This window comes from Zalophus californianus, chromosome 4, assembly GCF_009762305.2.
Source record: "Zalophus californianus isolate mZalCal1 chromosome 4, mZalCal1.pri.v2, whole genome shotgun sequence".
Taxonomy (NCBI): domain Eukaryota; kingdom Metazoa; phylum Chordata; class Mammalia; order Carnivora; family Otariidae; genus Zalophus; species Zalophus californianus.
This window is the reverse complement of record NC_045598.1, coordinates 40,516,248-40,540,609: the sequence shown is the minus strand read 5'-3', so window position 1 is coordinate 40,540,609 and position 24,362 is coordinate 40,516,248. Positions and strand designations below refer to the sequence as shown.

General features: G+C 37.9%; 1 protein-coding gene and 1 pseudogene across 5 annotated transcripts in view; one reads left to right on the top strand and one right to left on the bottom strand.

Annotated features, from left to right (window-relative positions):
* Window positions 1-24,362, top strand: part of FAF1 (Fas associated factor 1) — a 489,041-nt gene that overhangs the window by 45,924 nt on the left and 418,755 nt on the right. The window lies entirely within an intron of this gene.
* Window positions 2,513-2,927, bottom strand: LOC113939226 (annotated as a pseudogene).

Sequence of the window (24,362 nt, the reverse complement as noted above, 5' to 3'; positions counted from 1 at the left end):
CCGGTCTTTCTGTGACCCTCGAGGGTCCTGAGACCACACTGTCCTGCGAGTGTTCCACACTGTCCCGCGAGTGTTCCACCCCCCGCTTAGCCACTGGAGCGATGTCCCTCCGCGGTGCCGGCTTCTAAAAGTTCCGATTTTGTGCTTTGCGGCTCTGTCGCCTGCCAGAAGCGGCCGACGGAGGCCCCCTCCCCCGCCGTCTATCCTCCCGAATATTGCCTCCGATTTACTTCTCCGCATGTTCTACCTTCCAGTAAGTGGTCGCTTCTCCATTCAGAGAGTTGTTGCTACTCTCTTCTTAGGTCTCCTGTTGAGTTTGTAGGTGTTCAGAATGGTTTGATCCCTATTCAGCTGAATTCCTGAGACCAGACGAAATCCAGGTCTCCTACTCCTCCGCCATCTTGCTCCGCCCCCTCCTCTCCCTGAAGATCCAGCTCTTAATCAGCCTACATCTGGCTGCTGAGATCCTCCCCTTTGGGTTACTGACAGTTTTTGGCACACCTTGAACTACCGGGAGCCACTAGGGCCAAAGAAGTGTGCTTGGATGATCATAAAAGTTTGAGAGACAACCAAGAGCTAGGGCAGGATTGAAAGATAAAGTTCATCTTCTACATAAGACCACTACATCAAGACTGGAAGGGGTAGCTGTTTCATCTAATGCCTAGTGACCAGCCCAGAGAGTCAAGGAAAATGAACAGAGTATATTCCAAGTGAAGGAAAATGATACAACCCCAGGAAGAGATCTTAATGAAACAGAGATAAGTGATTTATCTGATAAAGAGTTCAAAATAGGGGTGCCTGGGTGGGTGGCTCAGTTGATTAAGCATCTGCGTTCAGCTCAGGTCATGATTTCAGGGTCTTGGGATTGAGCCCTGTGTTGTCGGGTTCACTGCTCAGTGGGGAGTCTGTTTCTCCCTCTCCCTTTGCCCCTCCCCCCCACTCATGTCCACGCATGCACACGATCTCTCAAATAAAATCTTTAAAAAATATTTTTGTTAAAGTTCAAAATAATGGTCATAGAGATGCTCACTGAGGTCAGGACAGCAATGCATGGCAAAGTGAGGATTTCAGCAAAGAGATAGAAAATATAATAAAGTACCAAAGAGATATCAGAAGAGCCAAAGAATACAACAATTGAACTGAAAAATTCAATAGAGGTGTTCAGAAATGGACTAGATGAAGTAGAAGATAGAGAGCAGCAAACTTGATGACAGGGCAGTGGATTCATCGAGTTAGAGGGTCAAAAAGGACAAAGAATGAAAAAGTGAAGATAAGGAACTTATGGGACAACATCAAATCAATATTTACATTTTGAAGTTTCTCAGAGAAGAGAGAAAGGGGCAGAAAAGTTATTTGAAGAAATAGTGGCTAAAAGGGTCACCTAGGTGGCTCAGTTGATTAGGCGTCTGCCTTCAGCTTGGGTCATGATAATGAGGTCCTGGGATTGAGTCCTACATCAGGCTCCTTGCTCAGTGGGGAGTCTGCTTCTCCCTCTCCGTCTGTTCCTCTCCCCTGCTTGTGCTCTCTTTCTCTCTCATTCTCTCTCCCCCCCAAATAAATAAATAAATGAAAAATGTTAACAAAAAATACATAGTGGCTATAAACTTCCCAGACTTGGGGTGGGAAACAGACATCCAGACCGAGAGAGTTTTAAATAAGATAATCCAAAGAGACCCACACCAAGATACATAATAATCAGATTGCCAAAGTTAAAGATAAGGAGAGAATCTTAAAAGTAAAAAGAGAAAAACAACTTGTTATATACAAAGGACACCCCTCCCCCCATAGGACTGTAAGCAGATTTTTCAGCAGGTACTTTGTAGGCCAGAAGTGAGTGGCATGGTATATTCAAAGTGGTGAAAGAAAAACTGCCAACTAGTAATACTCTGCCTGGCACAACTGTTCTTCAGAATTGAAGAAGAGATAAAGAGTTTCTCAGACAACAAAAGATGAAGGATTTCATCACCAATAGATTGGCCTTACAAGAAATGTTAAAGGAACTTATTTTTTTGTCCCCCCAGCATTGCCATTTACTTTTTTGGGGAGAGGATAGGAGGAGGAGGGAGAGAAACAGTCCCAGGGAGTCTCTGGAGTGTATGAGACTGGTAATACAATGATGGGATGAGATGGAAGGTCCCCAGGATCCTTTTTGCTATTGGTTTCTAGACTCTGATGAAAATGATACGACATGTGTAATTCGCTAGCGTGTGGTGTTCAATAAACGTCAGTTGCCTTTTCTCGCTGGGCTCTCCACAGGCTATACCTAGGTATCTCCATCTTTCCCATTTCAGGGAATGAAGCTCACCTACAGAACGAGGGAACAAGAAGTGCAGTACAGTTTTGGTAATGCATTTGGCTAGCTGGCTTGGTGGCAGGGCCTCACTGTGTCCCCATCCTCCCCATGCAGCTCTGCTAGGGTGGGGCCGAGAGTTGAGGTTCCCAAGAGGCTTCCCTGAGGCCTAACCAGCTTGTCCTAGAAGATGCCATGTGGAGGGCTATGGGCTGCAGCTCTTTAGTGTACAGTCCTCTCTTCTTGACGATGATAATTGTAGGGAAAGAAGTGGACACACATGCTGATTTCGCAGGCAGTCTTCAGGATCTCAATAGCCTTGCTGTGCTCAGTGTCTTGGAAATCCACATCATTCACAGCTAGGACTTGGTCCCCTTCCTGAAGTCCGATGTGCATCCGAGTCAGGAATCACCTTGGAGATAAAGATGCCTAGCTGGGAGGGCTTTCCTCCTCGGATATTAAATCCCAACTGAGCTCCAGGGGGCTTCTTCAGTGTGACAATTCGGGGCAGAAACTGGGTCAACTCTTTGTAGTCTGGGTGATACACCCTCTCAAGAGGCAGAATCTATGCTGGGGGATTCTCATAGGCAGGCAGGAAGACCCAGGGGTAGTCATCAAAAGGAATCTGGCTGTCCATCTCATAGGCCTCAGGAACCTCAGGCTCCACTCCTAAAGGAACTTCTTTAAGCTGAAATGATAGTTAATTAGTATAGGAAAACAAATGAAAGCATAAAACTCATCAGTAAAGGTAAATATATGATTAAATTCAGGATAATCTAATGTGTAATGGTGGTGGATTAATCATTTATAAATCTAATATGAAAATTAAAAAGACAAAAACAGTAAAAATAACTAGCAGCAGTTTTTTTTAATGGAAACACAAGGTTAAAAGATATAAATTATGACATTAAAAACAAAATGTAGGAGGGGAAGAGTAAAAATGTAGAACTTTAGAATGCATTCAAACTTAAGTTGTTATCAACTTAAAATAGACTGTTACAAATATGTTTTATGTAAGCCTCATGGTAACCATAAAGCACAAATTTATAGTAGATACACAAAAAATAGAAAGGAATCTAAGTACACCACTAGAGAAGATCATCAAATCAGGAAGGAAGAGAGCAAGAGAAGAAGAAATGAACAAAAGGATTACAAAATAGCCAGAAGATAATTAACAAAATGGCAGTAAGTCTATACCTGAATAATTACTTTAAATGTAAATGGACTAAATTCTCCAATCAAAAGACAGAGTTGCTGAGTGGATACAAAAACAAGACCCAACTATATGCTGCCTACAAGAGACTCACTTCAGCTTTAGGGACACACACAGACTGAAAGTGAAGGGATAGAAAAAGATATTCCATGCAATGGAAACAGAAAGCTGGGGTATAGAATCCACGACAAAGACTTTAAGAAGACACAAAGAAGGTCATTATATAATAATAAAGGCATGAATCTGACAAGAGAATATAATATTTGTAGATACTTATCACCTAACATAGGGGCACCTAAATATATAACGCAAATATTAACAGGCCTAAAGGGAGAAATAGACAACAATGCAATAATAGTAGGGGACTTTAATACCCTGCTTTGTCAATGGATAGACTATTTAGACAAACATTGGCCTTTAAAGTTAACATATTAGAAGATGGACCTAACAGTACAGAACAGTCCATCCAAAAAGCAACAAAATATATATTCTTCTCAAGTGGACATGGGACATTTTCCAGGATAAATTACTTGGTTACAAATGTGTAGTAATTTTTTTGCCTTCTGACACACTCATCAGAGGAGTAGGGGAAAACTGAAAAAGCTCCATTCACAAGTGGCAGGCACCATTATCTCCTAATTCTAAATCACTAGGTGAATAAAAACTAACTGTATAGGCTCCTCACCTTGTCAGATTCTTTGCACAACATACCATGTGGCAAGTATGATAGCCTCATTTCTGTATGACTGAGAAATACTAAGTTTCTTTTGATAATCATTGGTTTAGTGTAATTACTGATACCTCCAACAACAATACCAGTAACAGAAAAAACAATATATGAAAGAGAAAGAATAGCCAAAATATGATTGCACTTGTATAAGCCCTTCCATCATCATGTCAAATCAAATTAACTCACCAAGTGCTCCCTCTTTTTGGTGTCATAGGCCCTAAGATGTGCCCTACTTTCTTCTTTGAGTAATAGCTATGATTGTAGTCTCATCCCTTGAGATTTTTCTCAGAAGTAGGACAGGTCCTCAGTTACTGTATATATTATACAGGTCTTTTTATAGCCCAGGTCCCATTACCAGCATTATATCCTGAAGCATCTTGAAGCTAGAGTACTCCTGTTCAGTTGGGCAGTCCTCTAGGAAAGAGGTTTCAGTATGGTGGCTGAAGCCCCAGCTATCCACAGAGATGGTCATGCAACATATATGAAAATCACATTTTCTTGCCTGTCAAAGAATGTAGATTCAGACTACCTCATACTCTTTTTGAGATTTGCCATCCTTTTTTCTGCTTCTTTCTCCATTTTTAGCTGCATTACCTCGGATTACCGCTCGGGGGTAAAACAAGATCTCTATCTGTTGAGTAGTTTAGTAATAGTCAAACAAGATAATCTCAGTTGGCAATTGAAAGGGGAAAGAGAACTGGTTGGGAAAATTTAATTTGAGAAAACAGCATCTGAAACCACCGTGCTGTATACATAGAAAAAAGTTTATAATGTTGCATATACTAATTGTCAGGTGTCATGTATATTCTAAATACTGTAGAAGTTAGGAAGAGAGCTACACAGTGATGGACAAATGATAGCTCAGTCTTAAAGATAAGGTTAAGGAAGGAAGGAATAGACAAGAATACAGATAGGAAAATCAAAATGGGAATCATAGGGTTCATATGTATGTCATATGTTGGGAGACAAAATTAACTGTATAGTCAAGTGGATTAGGTTTGCAGAGGCCAGACTATAGATAGGCTTTGAATACTATGGAAGATTTTTCTTTTTTTCTTCCTTTTTTTTTTTTTTAAGATTTTTAAAAAAAAGATTTTATTTATTTATTTGAGAGAGAGAGAGAGAGCCAGAGAGGGAGTACAATCAGAGGGGAGGCTCAGAGGAAGAAGCAGACTCCCTGCTGAGCAGGGAGCCTAATGCAGTGCTCGATCCCAGGACCCTGGGATTATGACCTGAGCTGAAGGCTTAACCAACTGAGCCACCCAGGCACCCCCATGGAAGATTTTTCAATAGAAGTGAAATGGTTAAAACAGTCTTTTACAAAGATTAATCTGATATTGGTGGGTAGAATGGATCAAAAGAGGAAAATACAAAACACACAGAGAGTACTATAACACTATTATAATATTTCAGATATTTGGTACTGAGAATCTAAATGAGTCTAGTGACATGGAGTGGAATAGATATGAATTAAAAAAAAAATCCCTAAGGTACAGTGATCAAAATTAGGTGACTGAATAGGAAAGGGATTAGAAGTTATGAAGGAGTGACTGAAAGATGATTAAAGTTTATGTCTGAATGAGTGGGAGAATGGTAGTTCTGTTACAGTAAACAAGGAAGCCTTTAAAATGTCTTTCATCTTAAATTTTCCTCTGGGTTCTTGTGATAGGAAGAATAATGGCTCCCTAATGATGTTCATATCCCAATCTCAAGAATTTATCAATATGTTTCCTTACATGACAAAAGCTACTTTGAAGATGATTAAGTTAAGGATGTTTAGATGGAGAAATTATGCTGCATTATCCAGATGGCCCCAGTATAATCACAAGGGTCCTTATATGGGTTTGGCAAGAGGGTCAAATTTAGAGAGAAGGTGACTTGACAACAAAATCAGAGATGAAAGGGTTTGTAATGCAAGACCAGGCTCCGAAGATTGAGGACAGCCTCCAGAAGCCTGTAGCTTCCAGAAGCCAGTAAACATTTTTTCTCAAAGCCTCCATAAGTGAAGCAGCCCTGTTGACACCTTTTTTAGGACATCTGACCTCCAGTATTATAAGGTAATAAATTTGTGTTGCCTTAAGCTACTAAGTTTTGTGGTAATTTGTTATGGGAGTAATAGGAAACTAATACCATTCTCTCAGCCCTCCCACTTGGGTAATATCATCCATGCCAGTGGCTTCACTTACGACCCATATGATGACTATCAAAAATAAAATTCTAGACCCATGTTTCTAACCAATGGACAGCACATCCTGAAAATCTTACATTTGCCTCAAAAGTATTGGGTTCAATTTGTGTAAACTGTGAATAGAAATGTCTCTTAAATCTGACGTGTACCATTGCCACTATTCCCCCTGGAATTTAAAAAATTGTGGTAAAGAATACAGAACATAACATTTACTATCTTAACCTCCTTGAAACATGTTTCTCATTGTTAAGATGGATATAACGGTATCCACTTTTTAGGGTTGTTGAGAAGATTTAATGAGATAATGTAAGTTGCTTGGCTTACAATAAATAACTTGTTTGCTCTGAATGGGTAAGAGTTTTATGCTGGGAGTTCCAAATGATTTTGAGTGTTCTCCATTGGCCTCATTTCCCTAGTTTGAGAATTATGTCAGTTGAGTTTGTTGATAGTTAACTTTTATATCTTATCTCTAGGTCTTAGGGTGAAAGAGAAGAAACCACCTGGAACAGACACCTCTATATCTGACTCAAAAGGCTGTGAATAATTTGACTAGAATCCTAGCCTTTTATTGGTTTCTTGGGCTTTTGAATGATAATTTAGTTCCTTGTGTAACACTTAGGGAGGCAGATAACTTTGATTATTAATTTACAGCATTTATAATTCACCAAAGCAACTTTTATACTTGATTTATTAAGTTAATTTTGTCCACAGAGCATAGCCATTTTTGTTAGTCATCAATAAACTGAAGGGGGAAAACAGCTAATTGGAATGAGGAAGCATTCCTTCCAGGCCTGGAAGGTGCTTTCAAAACCAAACTGTTAAATTCAATATAAAGTCGATATAAATGTAACTAGTAGAACATTTAGAACCTAGATATTACATAATGTATAATATTTTTACTTGATGTTCTTTTCTGTTCAGGATTTTATAAAGGATACTGCATTACATGTAGTTGTCTGCTTAGGTTCCTCTTGCTGTGATAGTTTCTCAAGCATTCCTTGTTTTTGATGATTTTGACGATTTTCAAGAGTATTGTCAGGTTGTCCTTCAGTTAGGATTTGTCTGATGTTTTTCTCATGATTAGACTGGAATAATGGTTTTTTGGGAGGAAAACCACAGAGATAGATTACCATTTTCTTCACATGACAGCATTGTTGACACTGATCTTGACCACCTGGCTGGGATAAAGTTTAAGTTTTTCCATTGTAAAGTTACTCCCTCCCTCCCATTTATATACTGTACTCTTTGGAAGGGAGTCGTTATGTGCATCCCACACTTAGGGAGTAAGGAGTAACACTCCGTCTTTGTGAAGGCTGAGTATCTACATAAATTATTTGGAATTGTACATGGCGGGTTTGTCTCTTATTTGTGCATGTGTGTGTGTATCAGAACTCATGGATATTTATTTTATACTTCGGGTTATAATCCAGTAACTTTATTTTGTTGCTTGAATGTCCCAGTTTTGACTATGGTCTTTCAGTGAACGACTGCATCCTTCTTACATATCCTTATCATTGTGTGTGTGTTTTGTATTTGAACACTTACATGCTCTCTGGCACTGCAGGGTGTTCCAGGCTAATCTTCAATATTGCCTGCCCCAATCCTAGAATCAGACATTACTCCAAGGAACCCTGGGGGAATAGTATTAGTAATAGTATTAGAAACTAAGATGTAGATGCATTGTTCTTGATTTTGATCTACTTCCCCCAAAACATACCATAATTTCACGCATCCATGATGCTTTCTCTGTACAGAGTATTCTCTACCTTTTTTCTGCCTGGAAACTCCCATTTCATCTTTCAAAAGCCTATTCAAGGACTACTTTAGTTCTTTGATTCTCTCTGAGTCATTTACTCTCTTTTAAAAATTCTTTTACACATTTTGCATACTGTTAAAGTTTTTTTTTGAAGTTTTTATGTGTAATATTAATTTCAGGTGTACGATATAGTGATTCAGCACTTCCATATATCTGGTGCCCATCACAATAAGGGCACTCCTTGATCCCCATCACCTATTTAACCCATTTCCCAATCACCTCCCTTCTGATAACCATCAGTTTTCTATAGTTAAGAGTTTGTTTCTTGGTTTGCCTTTCTTTTTTCCCCTTTGTTTATTTGTTTCTTAAATTCCACACATGGGTGAAATCATATGGTATTTGACTATCTCTGACTTATTTGCTTAGCATAATACTCTCTAGCTCCATCCATGTCTTTGCAAACGGCAAGATTTCATTCTTTTTGATGGCCGAGTAGTGTTCCATTGTATATATACCACATCTTCTTTATCCATTCATCAGTCAGTGGACACTTGGGCTGTTTCCATAATTTAGCTATTTTTTTTTTTAAGATTTTTTATTTTTTATTTGACAGAGAGAGTACAAGCAGGGGGAGCGGCAGGCAGAGGGAGAGGGAGAAGCAGGCTCCCTGCTTAGCAGGGTGCTTGATGTGGGGCTCGAGCCCAGGACATGACCTGAGCCGAAGGCAGACGCTTAACCATTTGAGCCACCCAGGCACCCCCATAATTTAGCTATTGTTGATAATGCTGCTATAAACATCGGTGTGTATGTATCCCTTTGAATTAGTATTTTTGTATTCTTTGGGTGAATACCTAGTAGTGTGACTGTTGGATCGGATATCCTCTTATAGTTTTGTTTGTTTACATGTGTATTTGCCCTGCTAGACAGTGAGCTTTTTCACGACAGTGGTTGGGTCATTTTCATTGTTTAAAAAAAACCTACAAAACAAAAAAACCCATTTGTTCTTTTTTTTTTAAAAGATTTTATTTTTTTTATTTATTTGAGAGAGAGAATGAGATAGAGAGAGCATGAGAGGGGGAGGGTCAGAGGGAGAAGCAGACTCCCTGCTGAGCAGGGAGCCCGATGTGGGACTCGATCCCGGGACTCCAGGATCATGACCTGAGCCGAAGGCAGTCGCTTAACCAACTGAGCCACTCAGGCTCCCCAACCCATTTGTTCTTGAGAGGAAAAGAAGTAGTGGTGGTGATAATTAAAGGGGGACTTGGGTGAATGGTTTTTTCAAAATTAGAATTTAAAAGACAGGATACTGCTTACTATACTTAAGCTCTTTTGCTTTTCATACAACTGTCACTCAATGTCATTTGAAAAGGAAGACCCATTTTGTTGTCTTAATCAGAATATGGTAAAAAAGATAACAAGTAGACCTCTAGGCATTTTAAGCAGGAAGGGGTTTGATACAGAGAATTAGATGCTAATGAAATCTTTGGCTGGGTTAGAGAAGAAAGGTCTTTGCTTTCAGGAAATAAGTGATTATAGGAATAGCTATAACTTCTGCCTGTGATCTTAACTATTTGCAGTTCTGAAGCCAGTGATTTGTAAGAGCTCACTTGGAGGCCATGGCAAACTTCATGTCTTCAGTCTGCTCAAGGTTTTATCTTTTGCTGTAAGGAAGGATTGATTTTTTTTTAAAAAGATTTTATTTATTTATTTGACAGATAGAGACACAGTGAGAGAGGGAACACAAGCAGGGGAAGTGGGAGAGGGAGAAGCAGGCTTCTCGCTGAGCAGGGAGTCCGATGTGGGGCTCAACCCCAGGACCCTGGGATCATGACCCGAGCCAAAGGCAGCTGCTTAACTGACTGAGCCATCCAGGTGCCCTGTTTTTATCATTTTTTGTTTAAAGCTGTGGTTAATGCTAATCAGGGATGGGTGCTATTGTTAAAGAATTTGTTTGAGTGTTTGAGTGGGAGATATGAACTAGATAGCAATATATGTATTTGTCAGTATGTATTTGTGTGTGTTTGAAGAAATTCTGTTTGTTTTTAAGGAAAGCCATACATGTTGTTCATTTTGACATCTTTAATTAAACTTTTGCTTTTTTGGTCACTTCTAGTGTGCTTCTGAAAGATTGCACGTAGTGATGATCTTGTGCTTGAGAATGGGTACCCACTGCTTTGTAAACAGTACTTACATAAGGCTCCAAGTCTTGAAGGACTTAAAATAGCTGTCACACACTCACTGGCTGCTTTCAGGGCCACGTTGGTGACTTTGTTAGCATCAGCTGTCTTTCTTTTTCTCCATGGCCTTGATGACCCCAGTGGCCGTTGTTTGCCTCATGTCATACACAGCAAAGTGACTAAGGGGCAGGCAGTATGAGAAGCTTTCCAGCTGGGTCCTCATACTTAAGAGCTTTTTTTTTTTTTTTAAAGATTTTATTTATTTATTTGAGAGAGAGAGAATGAGAGATAGAGAGCATGAGAGGGAGGAGGGTCAGAGGGAGAAGCAGACTCCCTGCCGAGCAGGAAGCCCGATGTGGGACTCGATCCCGGGACTCCAGGATCATGACCTGAGCCGAAGGCAGTCGCTTAACCGACTGAGCCACCCAGGCGCCCCCTCATACTTAAGAGCTTTGAGTTGTCTTCAGGCTTCTTGCCTGAGCTGCAGTTAGTCATCTTCTACAACTCAGCAAACTTGCAGGTGATATGGGCCATGTGGCAGTACTGTGATGTGACAGGAGTGGTTGTGATACGGCAGGAGTGGTTGAGAATGGTTACCTGAGAGACAAAGGTACCCAAGGCAGGCTGTTTCTTGCAGCCTGTTGTCCCACCTGATGTTCTTCACTGAAGTGCTTTTCATGTTGATGCCCATGCTGTAGTTGGGCAGGGCCTGTGGTGCATGCATCTCTAGAGACTTGACCTCTGTGAGTGATGTTGCAGGGGGCAAAGGTCACTACCAATCTATACTTGACAAAGGCTGATTCCACTCAGCCCATGGGCTTGGTGTTGATGCCCCCAGTCTTGTAGATGACCTGCAAGGGCATGTTGGTAGGTCAGGCTTGGGGGGTGGGGGGAAGAGATAATGGAGTCCAGCACATCTAGCAGTGTCATGCTTGCCACATTCCCGTTTTTCCTTGTGGTCCTCCAATCTTTGAACCTGTGTGTCTTGCTGCTGGTAGTCAGCGTGTTGTCCCTGTGCCAGCCTGAGATGGTCACAAAGGCCATAACCTCAGAGTTACAATCAGTCTTGTCAACGTAGGCATTACCTCCTTGATGATATTCTCAAAGCACTCATACAAATAAGATAATTATAAAATTATAATTTTAATATAATATGCATTAAGATGAGAGAAAAATAATATAGGGAGAGAGTTGTTTTAATAATTAAACAAAGTCTATTTCAATATGTTGTGTTAGGAATTTGTTTATCTGGTTGCTAAGGAAACTTTTGACCTTTGTTTGACATTATTTCTTTTTTTTTTAAGATTTTATTCATTTGAGAGAGAGAGAGAGCGTGCGTGCACAGGTGGGTGGGGGGCAGAGGGATGGGGAGAAGCAGACTCCCCACTGAGCAGGGAGCCCAGTGTGCGGCTGTATCCCAGGATTCTGGCACCATGACCTGAGCAGAAGGCAGACGCTTAACTGACTGAGCCACCCAGGTGCCCTGACATTATTTCTTTAAAAGAAAAATTGACCCTTGAGTTTAAATAGAAAATCACTTTAGTAATGTTTAAAATCTCTCTATACCACTTACCTTTTTTAAAAAAGTGACAAATTTTTCAAAAACTTAGTGCTGTATAAAATTTGAATATTTTCCTCTTACCCAGTCACTTAATGGAGAGAGGAAAGCAATTGAAAGGCAGTATGAGTACATTTGCAAACTTAGAATTTTTTAAAAATCAAAAAACTAAAATTTGAAAATTTAAAATAAAAGTGTATACTCATACATGTATCATCTGAAATAGACCCCACTGTGTCAAATCAGACCTAATGCAATGGTATAGATATGATGACAATATAGTACATGCACTGAAAAAAATACATGAAACCAAAAAGGTGACATTACATGCAGCCATAAGATAGTCAATTTTTTTCTCTTCATTAATTTATTCATTTATTTAACATCTATGTGCTAGGCACCATGCTGAGTAGTTGGGGATACATTTTTCATTAAAATCTGCTGGTCATACAAACTAATATGAAGATTTAGAGGAAAAATCTGATAAACCAGGAAAAATTGAAGGTGTGAATGTCTTACAACCCATTAAGTTTACATATTTAAAATATATCTATACCAGAAAACATACTGTTGTTTTTTATAAAATGTACTGAAGTATAGATTCAGATTGGTAAGATTTATCTAGACTTTAAAAACACAAAATGATATTCTATTGTATCTGAATTCATATATATAATGTAAAAATATAAAACATGGTGGTGTAACTCTCAGACTGTTGGGGAAGGAAGAAGGAAAGGCTATAAAATAGAGAAAGATTAGGGACTTAAAGCATCTAAATTTTTCTCACTTAAAAAATGGATTTGAAATATTTATGACAAATAATAAAATTGTTAAATGTGGGTGGAGGGGTATACCAGAGTATGGAATGTTTTTCTTTTTATGTTCAAGAAATTTTATTATAAAAAGGAAAGAAAAATGGTGAATGATAGACTTGTAAATAGTGTGAAAGACTGAGCTAAAGACCCTCTCTGTTAATGCTTAATGAAACCAACAAAATAAAACAGCAATAACAACAAAAAATTAAACATGTTCAAACTAGAGAGCAAGAAAGCAAAGTTCTCAGATACTAGAACTCAAAAGGGAAATCACTGCCTTTGGAGTGGCCAGTTGCTGAACTCAAATGGGCTTTTGAACTTCATATAGATAACATTATTGCTGGATGCTGATCTCATGCCTGTAGTTGAAGGCTAAGACCTTAGACCTGTATAAGCAAGAAGTTGTAAAAGCCTGGTGTCTGTCTCTGAAATAATATCTGGTAAAATTCTACCCATAGATTCAGGGATGTGGTAAAGAAAGGGAGTTTGACTTAGGAACATTGGTGGAAAAGGCATCATCCTCAAAAAACTGGAACTACAAGATTGTATCAAAAGGTGTCTCTGAATTTAAATAAGAAATAAGAATAAGACAAATAAGAACTGGTCCAGAACTAATGAAATGCTTAAAGTTTCAGCCAAGGTAAATGCAAGAGACACTTTGTAAGGACACCACAAAAACCCAAAGCATGAAAATGAATCCTGCTGAAGATGAACTTAATGTCAGAAATTACATGCCACAGAGAAGCCACAATCACAGTCAGCAGATGCAAAAACTGAAGAACTAAGAACTTGAGAATTGATAACAATCTCAAAGAGACTTTGAAATGGATGTTTAAAATATGTGAAGCAACAGAGAATAGAATTCATAAGATAGAAACAGTATAGTGACAAATATAGAATGGATTTTTAAAAAGAATCCGTGGGTGCCTGACTGGCTTAGTTGGTAGAGCATACAACTCTTGATCTAAGGGTCATGAGTTCAAGCCCCACATTGCATGTGGAGCCTACTTAAAAAATAAATAAATAAAATATTTAAATAAAAAAATAAAAAGAATCTGAAAGAAAGTCCTGAAAGAAAAAAAACTGAATAGATGAGTAAATTAGAAAGCTACATAGTTAAAAAAAAATGAAATAGGAGGTAGATTAGAGCAAATCATCACAGTAAAATATAGAGAGCATTTAAAAGATGACATAGAAGCTAGAATGAGATGCAGCTACATGACAAGTAGGAGATATGACAAGGGCGAATAGATTATGTGGGAGAGATAACACCCAAGTAAATAAAAGTGGAGGATGTCCCAGGTTTATAAAAATACCCTTAAACAGTCAAACACTATGCGAGAATAGCAAAATCAAGAATAACTGCTAAATTCTTTATAAATTTTGGATACTAGCCCTTTATCTGATAAGTCATTTGAAATGTCTTTGCCCATTCTCTAGGTTGCCTTTTAGTTTTGTTGATTGTTTCCTTTTGCTGTGCAAAAGCTTTTTATTTGATTAAGTCACAATAGTTCATTTTTGCTTTTGTTTCCTTTGCCTTTGGAGACGTGTCTAGCCAGAATTTGCTATGGCCAATGTCAAAGAGGTTGTTGCCTGTGTTCTTCTCTAGGATTTTGATGGTTTCCTGTCGCACATTTAGGTCTTTCATCCATTTTGAATTTATTTTTGTGTATGGTGTAAGACAGTGGTCCAGTTTCTTTATTCTGCGTGTGGCTGTCCAATTTTCCAGCACCATTTATTGAAGAGACTATGTTTTTTCCATTGGATATTCTTTCCTGCTTTGTTGAAGATTAGTTGACCATAGAGTTGAGAGTCCATTTCTGTGTTACCTACTCTGTTCCATTGATCTATGTGTCTTTGTGCCAGTACCATACTGTCTTGATGATTACAGCTTTGTAATACAGCTTGAAGTCTGGAATTGTGATGCCTCCAGCTTTGGTTTTCTTTTCAGCATTCCTTTGGCCATTTGGGGTCTTTTCTGGTTCCATACAAATTTTAGGATTATTTGTTCCAACTCTGTGAAAAATGCTGGTTGTATTTTGAGAGGGATTGCATTGAATGTGTAGATTGCTTTGGGTAGCATAGACATTTTAGCAATGTTTATTCTTCTAACCATGAGCATGGAATGTTTTTCCATTTCTTTGTGTCTTCTTTAATTTCTTTCACAAGTGTTTTATAGTTTTCATAGTACAAACTCAACACCCCCCCAAAAAAAATCCAGTCAAGAAATGGGCAGAAGACATGAACAGACATTTCTCCAAAGAAGACATTCAGATGACCAACTGACACATGAGAAAATGCTCAACATCACTCGGTATCAGGGAAATACAAATCAAAGCTACAGTGAGATACCACCTTAGGCCTGTCAGAATGGCCAAAATGAACAGCTCAGGAAACAACAGATGTTGGTGAGGATGCAGAGAAAGGGGAACCCTCTTACACTGTTGGCGGGAATGGAAATGGTGTAGCCACGCTGGAGAACGGTATGGAGGTTTCTCAAAAAGTTAAAAATAGAACTACCCTATCATCCAGCACTACTAGGTATTTATCCAAAGGATACAAACAGCGATTCGAAGGGGCACATGTGCCCCAGTGTTTGTCACAGCAGTGTCCACAATAGCCAAGCTATGGAAAGAGCCCAGATGTTCATCGACAGATGAATGAATAAAGAAGAGATGGGATATATATATATATATATATATATATATATATATATACACACACACACACGCACACACACACACACACACACAGGAATATTACTCTGCCATCAGAAAGAATGAAATCTTGCCATTTGCAGTGACATTGATGGAACTAGAGGGTATTATGCTAAGTGAAATAAGTCAGAGAAAGACAAATACCATATGCATTCACTCATATGTGAAATTTAAGAAACAAAGAAGATGGACATAGGGAAGGGAAGGCAAAATAAAATAAGATGAAAACAGAGAGGGAGGCAAACCATAAGAGACTCTTAACTATAGGAGACAAACGGAGGGTTGCTGGAGGGGAGGTGTATGGGCAGATGGGGTAATTGGGTGATGGGCATTAAGGAGGGTACTTGATGTAATGAGCACTGGGTGTTATATGTAGCTGATGAATCACTAAATTCTACCTCTGAAACTAATAGTACAGTATATGTTAACTAGATTGAATTAAAAAAAAAAAAAAAAAAAAATAACTGCTAAAGGCTACCAGACTGAAATAGTTTGAAAACAAATAGGAAGATTGTAAACGCAGTCATATTTCATTAAATGTGAATGTTTTAAATACACCATTTAAAAGGCCAGAGATTGTCGGAATGGATAAAAAAGACCTGACTAGGCTGTCTAGGAGATGTGCACTGTATAAATAAAGCAACGGTTATGTTAAAAGTATGCAAAAAACTATATTATGAAATTATTGAAAAGCTTAAAAGTGGTTGTTTGAATATCAGACAAAACAGACATTAGGATAAGGGATATTACTGAAGGTAAAAGGAACATAACGGTAAGAGAATCAATTCTTCCAGGAGATAATATCCCGTGTTTGTGTATATTCATTATATCAAGCAAAAATGAGCAGAACTGAGGGTAGAAATAGACAAATTCAAAATTATTACTGGAGATTTCTGTAGTCTTCTCTTAGTGATTAATAGAAAGGATCAATGAAAATATAAAAGATTTGAAGAAAACTATCAATAACTAGACTTAATTGGTTTAATTGAACTATAATAATATTACTGTTATAAATTTATAAAGTACTTCACAACAGTGGAAGAATACAGATTTTATTTTAGTGCATATGAAATATTTAGCAGTACAAACCATTGGCTGGGCAAAAAAGTCTTGATAAATTATAATGTATTGATATCATACAGAAGTGATCAATGATGGGTGCCTCTTGGTTGGGTTTGTGGAATATGCCACTCTTGATCTCGGGGTTGTAGGTTCGAGTCCTGTGTTGGATGTAGAGATTACTTAAAAATAAAATCTTTAAAAAAGTGATCAATGATGGGGTAATTCTTAATCTTCATGAGATGATTCTTTTATTTTTTATCAAGAATGAAGAAGCCATTACTAAAGATCCTCCAGATTTAAAAGTATAATGGGAGAATGTGTTCTCTGACTCTGATGGAATTAACTTAGAAATCAATAACAAAAAGATGTGTGGGAAACCCCTAAATATTTGGAAATTAAGTAACATCATTTTAAATATAATGCATGGTCCAAAGAAGAAATGATGAGGAAATCTAGAAACTATTTTGAGTTGAATGATAATGAAAGCACATATATCAAGATTTGTGACATAGGAAAAGCAGTGATTAAAGGTAAATATGGAGCTATAAATGCTTACTTTTAGAAGAGAAAGGATTTAAAACCATTGATCTAAACTTCCACCTTAAGCAACTTAAATGCAAACTAAGCGGAAGGAAGCAAATAAAGATAAATGCAGAAATGAGTGAAATAAAAAACAATAAAACTAATGAAAGCAAAAATACTGGTATTTTTTTCTAGGTTATCCATTTACATTTTTAATTCACCAGATATTTTTTATCACAATTATTTTATGTTAATGTCTTGTTTTGTTTATCACCTTTTTATTGAAGTTTAACATACTGAAAAGGGCACAAATCATTAAGTGTATACTTCAATGAATTTTCTTAAAAAAATTTTTTTTGAGCATAGTTGATGCACAGTATTGCATTAGTTTCAGGTGTGCAGTATAGTGATTCATCTTCTTTATACATTATGTATGCTCACCACAAGTGTAGCTACTATCACCGTACAACGCTATTACATCACTGACTATATTCCCTATGTTGTACTTTTAGTTCCATGATTTACTCATTCCATAACTGGAAGCTTGTATCTCCCACTCCTCCTTACCCATTTCACCCATCCCCCCATCCAGCTTCCTTCTGGTAACCATCAGTTTGTTCTCCATATTTAATAGAAATCTGACTAGGCTGATCTAAGAGTACCTCCCCCCCCCCCCACACACATTACCAATGATAGGATAATTCTTCATCTTCATAAGGTAATTCTTTTACACTTCATTAGGAATGAAGGTGGGGGCATTACTGTAGATCCTCCAGACCTAAAAGCACATTAGTAGAGAGTTACGAATGGCTTTTGCCAGTTCTTTCAACAATGAGGATACATATTACTAATATTAAGAAATACATTTGAATATATTTATAACATTTTAAAAAAGTAAATTGATCATTAAAAACCTTCCTTAAGAAAACTCTAGGCACAGATCACTGGTGGATTTTGTCAAACAGTTTAAGGATGAAAATAATACCAGTCTATGTAGACTATTTCAGAAAATAGATGAGGACATTACCCTTGTACCCAAATCAGGCAAAGACACAGGAGAAGAAAACTATAGACCAAAATCCTCGTTAACATAGATGTGAAATCCATAAAATATTAGCCGTTGAATCCAGGGACATGGAATTTAATATATCTTGACTGAATGGGGTTTATCTGAAAGATGTGAGATTGATGTATCATTTTAAAGTCAGCCAATGGAATTCACTATATTCATAGGTTTAAGGAGAAAACTCATATGATCACCTCAATAAATACAGGAAATTTTTGGCAAAAGTCAGCACCAAGTTATGGTAGAAATTCTTAGGAAACTGAATAGAAGGAAAGATCAGCCTGATCAAGAGTATGTGAAAAACCTACAGCTAATATCATAGTTACACTTTCCCCCAAGACAAGATAAAGGAAAGAATGTTTGCTCTCATCACTTTTATTCAGCATTTTTTTTACATTTCATTTATTTATTTATTTTTATTATTATGTTACGTTCATCACCATACATTACATCATTAGTTTTTCATGTAGTGTTCCATGATTCACTGTTTGCGTATAACATCCAGTGCTCCATGCAGTACGTGCCCTCTTTAATACCCATCACCAGGCTAACCCACCCTCCAACCCCTCCCCTCTAGAACCCTCGGTTTGTTTCTCGGAGTCCATAGTCTCTCATGGTTCGTCTCCCTCTCCGATTTCCCCCCTTCATTCTTCCCTTCCTATCTTCTTCTTTTTTTTTTTTTTAACATAAAATGTATTACTTGTTTCAGAGGTACAGGTCTGTGATTCAACAGTCTTGCACAATTCACAGCGCTCACCATAGCACATACCCTCCCTGAAGTCTATCATCCAGCCACCCCACCCCTCCCACCCCCCACCATTCCAGCAACCCTCAGTTTGTTTCCTGAGATTAAGAATTCCTGATATCAGTGAGATCATATGATACATGTCTTTCTCTGATTGACTTATTTCGCTCAGCATAATATCCTCCATTTCCGTCCACGTCGTTGCAAATGGTAAGATTTCATTCCTTTTGATGGCTGCATAATATTCCATTGTATATATATACCACCTCTTCTTTATCCATTCATCTGTCGGTGGACATCTTGGCTCTTTCCACAGTTTGGCTATTGTGGGCATTGTTGCTATAAACAGCGGGGTGCACGTACCCCTTCGGATCCCTACATTTGTATCTTTGGGGTAAATATCCAGTAGTGCAATTGCCGGATCGTATGGTAGCTCTATTTTCAACTTTTTGAGGAACCTCCATACTGTTTTCCAGAGTGGCTGCACCAGCTTGCATTCCCACCAAGAGTGGAGGAGGGTTCCCCTTTCTCTGCATCCCTGCCAACATCTTTCGTTTCCTGACTTGTTCATTTTAGCCATTCTGACTGGTGTGAGGTGATATCTCATTGAGGTTTCGATGTGAATTTCCCTGATGCCGAGCGATGTTGAGTACTTTTTCATGTGTCTGTTGGCCATTTGGATATCTTCTTTGGAAAAAAGTCTGTTAATGTCTTCTGCCCATTTCTTGATTGGGTTATTTGTTCTTTGGGTGTTGAGTTTGATAAGTTCTTTATAGATTTTGGATACTAGCTGTTTATCTGATATGTCATTGGCAAATATCTTCTCCCATTTTATCGGTTGTCTTTTGGTTTTGTTGACTCTTTCTTTTGCTGTGCAAAAGCTTTTTTTGGTTCATTTTTGCCCTTGCTTCCCTTGCCTTTGACGATGTTTCTAGGAAGAAGTTGCTGTGGCTGAGGTCGAAGAGTTTGCTGCCTGTGTTCTCCGTTAGGATGTTGATCGACTCCTGTCTCACACTTAGATCTTTCAATGAACATTTTGAGTCTATTTTTGTGTGTGGTGTAAGGAAATGGTCCAGTTTCATTCTTCTGCATGGGGCTGTCCAATTTTCCCAGCACCATTTGTTGAAGAGACTGTCTTTTTTCCACTGGACATTCTTTCCCACTTTGTCAGAGATCAGTTGACCATAGAGTTGAGGGTTCATTTCTGGGCTCTCGATTCTGTTCCATTGATCTATGTGTCTGTTTTTGTGCCAGTACCATACTGTCTTGATGATGACAGCTTTGTAATAGAGCTGGAAGTATGGAATTGTGATGCCGCCTGCTTTGCTTTTCTTTTTCAATATTCCTCTGGCTATTCGGGGTCTCTTCTGGTTCCATACAAATTTTGGGATTATTTGTTCCATTTCTTTGAAAAAAGTGGATGGTATTTGGATGGGGATTGCATTGAATGTGTAGATTGCTCTAGGTAGCATTGACATCTTCACAATGTTTGTTCTTCCAATCCATGAGCATGGAACGTTTTTCCATTTCTTTGTGTCTTCTTCCATTTCTTTCATGAGTACTTTATAGTTTTCTGAGTACAGATCCTTTGCCTCTTTGGTTAGATTTATTCCTAGGTATCTTATGGTTTTGGGTGCAATTGTAAATGGGATCAACTCCTTAATTTCTCTTCTGTCTTGTTGTTGGTGTATAGGAATGCCACTGATTTCTGTGCATTGGTTTTATATCATGCCACTATACTTAATTCCTGTATGAGTTCTATCAGTTTTGGGGTGGAGTCTTTTGGGTTTTCCACATACAGTATCATATCATCTGCAAAGAGTGAGAGTTTGACTTCTTCTTTGCCATTTTGGATGCCTTTTATTTCTTTTTGTTGTCTGATTGCTGTGGCTAGGACTTCTAATGCTATGTTGAATAGCAGTGTTGATAGTGGACATCCCTGCCGTGTTCCTGACCTTAGGGGGAAAGCTCTCAGTTTTTCCCCACTGAGAATGATATTCGTTGTGGGTTTTTCATAGATGACTTTTATGATATTGAGGTATGTACCCTCTATCCCTATACTCTGAAGAGTTTTGATCAAGAAAGGATGCTGTACTTTGTCAAATGCTTTTTCTGCATCTATTGAGAGGATCATGTGGTTCTTGTTCTTTCTTTCATTAATGTATCACATTGATTGATTTACGGATGTTGAACCAACCTTGCAACCCAGGGATAAATCCCACTTGTTCATGGTGAATAATCCTTTTAATATACTGTTTGGATCCTATTGGCTAGTATTTTGGTGAGAGTTTTTGCATCCATGTTCATCAAGGATACGGGTCTGTAATTCTCCTTTTTGATGGGTTCTTTGTCTGGTTTGGGGATCAAGGTAATGGTGGCCTAAAAATGAGATTGGAAGTCTTGCTTCCATTTCTATTTTTGGAACAGTTTCAGAAGAATAGGTGTTAATTCTTTAAATGTTTGGTAGAATTCCCCTAGGAAGCCATCTGGCCCTGGGCTCTTGTTTGTTGGGAGATTTTTAACGACTGCTTCAATTTCCTTAGTCGTTATAGGTCTGTTCAGCTTTTCTGTTTCTTTCTGGTTCAGTTTTGGAAGTTGATATATCTCTAGGAATGCCTCCATTTTTTCCAGATTATCTAATTTGCTGGCATATAGTTGCTTATAGTATGTTCTTATAATTGTTTGATCTCTCCTCTTTCATTCATGATTTTATTTATTTGGGTCATTTCTCTTTTCCTTTTGATAAGTCTGGCCAGGGGTTTATCAATCACGTTAATTTTTTCAACAAACCAACTCCTAGTTTTGTTGATCTGTTCTACTGTTTTTTTTTTTTTTTTGGTTTGTATTTTATTGATTTCTGCTCTGATATTTATTATTTCTCTTCTGGGTTTAGGCTTACTTGCTGTTCTTTCTCCAGCTCCTTTAGGTGTAGGGTTAGGTTGTATATTTGAGACCTTTCTTGTTTCTTGAGAAAGGCTTGTATTGCTATATACTTTCCTCTCAGGACTGCCTTTGCTGTATCCCAAAGATTTTGAACAGTTGTGTTTTCATTTTCATTGGTTTCCATGAATTTTTTTTAATTCTTCTTTAATTTCCTGGTTGACCCATTCATTCTTTAGTAGGGTGCTCTTTAGCCTCCATGTATTTGAGTTCTTTCCGACTTTCCTCTTGTGATTGAGTTCTAGTTTCAAAGCATTGTGGTCTGGAAATAGGCAGGGAATGATCCCAGTCTTTTGGTACTGGGTGAGACCTGATTTGTGACCTAGGATGTGATCAATTCTGGAGAATGTTCCATGGGCAGTAGAGAAGAATGTGTCTTCTGTTGCTTTGGGATGGAATGTTCTGAATATATCTGTGAAGTCCATTTGGTCCAGTGTGTAATTTAAAGTCTTTATTTCCTTGTTGATCTTTTGCTTAGATGATCTTTCCATTTCAGTGAGGGGGGTGTTAAAATCGCCCACTATTACCGTATTGTTGTTGATGTGTTTCATTGCTTTTGTTATTAATTGGCTTACATAATTGGCTGTTCCCATGTTAGGGGCATAGATATTTACAATTGTTAGATTTTGTTGGATAGACCCTTTAAGTATGATATAGTGTCCTTCCAAATCTCTTATTACAGTCTTTGTTTTAAAATCTAATTTCTCTGATATAAGGATTGCTGCTCCAGGTTTCTTTTGGTGTCTGTTAGCGTGGTAAATGGTTTTCCACCCCCTCACTTTCAATCTGGGGGAGCCTTTGGATCTAAAATGAGTCTCTTGCAGACAGCATATCGATGGGTCTTGTTTTTTTATCCAATCTGATAGACTTTGTCTTTTGATTGGGGCATTTAGCCCATTTATATTCAGGGTAACTATTGAAAGATGAATTTAGTGCCATTGTATTGCCTGTAAGGTTACTGTTACTGTATATTGTTTGTGTTCCTTTGTGGTCTATGTTACTTTTAGGCTCTTTCTTTGCTTAGAGGACCCCTTTCAATATTTCTTGCAGGGCTGGTTTCGTGTTTGCAAATTCCTTTAGTTTTGTTTGCCCCAGAAGCTTTTTATCTCTCCTTCTATTTTCACTGACAGCCTAGCTGGATATAGTATTCTTGGCTGCATATTTTTCTCATTTAGTGCTCTGAATATATCCTGCCAGTCTTTTTCTGGCCTGGCAGGTCTCTGTGGATAGGTCTGTTGCCAATCTAATGTTTCTACCATTGTAGGTTACAGATCTGTTCTCCTGAGCTGCTTTCACGATTTTCTCTCTGTCTCTGAGACTCGTAAGTTTTACTATTAGATGTCGGCGTGTTGACCAATTTTAATGATTTTGAGGGGGGTTCTCTGTGCCTCCTGGATTTTGATGCCTGTTTCCTTCCCCACATTAGGGAAGTTCTCTGCTATAATTTGCTGCAATATAGCTTCTGACCCTCTCTCTCTTTCTTTTTCTTCTGGGATCCCAATTATTCTAATATTGTTTCATCTTATGGTATCACTTATCTCTTGAATTGTGCCCTCGTGATCCAGTAGTTGTTTCTCTTCTTCTCAGCTTCCTTATTTCCCATCATTTGGTCTTCTATATCAGTAATTCTCTTCTGCCTCATTTATCCTGGCAGTTAGAGCCTCTATTTTTGATTGCATCTTATTAATAGCCTTTTGGATTTGAACTTGGTTAGATTTTAGTTCTTTTATTTCTCCAGAAAGGGTTTCTCTCATGTCTTCCATGCTTTTTTTAAGCCCAGCTAGTATCTTTAAAATCATCATTCTGAATTCTAGTTCTGACATCTCACTCATGTCAGTATTGATTAGGTCCCTGGCAGTCGGTACTGCTTTTTTTTTTCGTGTGATTTTTTTCTGTCTTGTCATTTTGTCCAGAAGACAATAGATGAATGAGAGAACAAAATGATAACAGGGTAACAGTGCTCCCAGAAAATATACACTGAACAAATCAGAGAAGACCTGAAACCGGGGGAAAAGAAAGGGATAAAAGAAAAAAAAAAAGGAAAAAGGTAAAAAAACAAACAGAAAGAAAATTAAAAAAAGAATATCAAGTATGATCATGCTGGTGCATAGATCAGTGCCACACACATTATTTGGGTGTATTTTGGTGTTTTAGAAGAAAGTGCCTCCCAAAATTTTAAAGAAGGAAAAACTTATACATGTACAAAAATAAAGGTAAATAGGGTGAAGGGATGGAACGTGATTGTAAAGATGAAAATTGTAAAAGATTTTATAAAAGGAATTGGTAAGAAGTTGAAAAAAGAAAGAGATAAAGAAAAAGGGAGAGAATATGATCAGGTAGGAGACTAAAACAAAGCCATACACTAGAGATTTAGGGTATATTTTGGTCTGTTAGAAGAAACTGTATCCCAAAATTTTAAAGAGCAAACAACTTTATATATATATATATATAAACATACATGCACACACACCAAAAATAAGGTTAACTACTATGCAGGGATAGAATAGGAGTTTAAAAGTTAAAAAAAAATGATTTTTAGAAGAAGGATTGGTAAGGTGTTGGTTGAGAAAGGGAAAAAGAAAA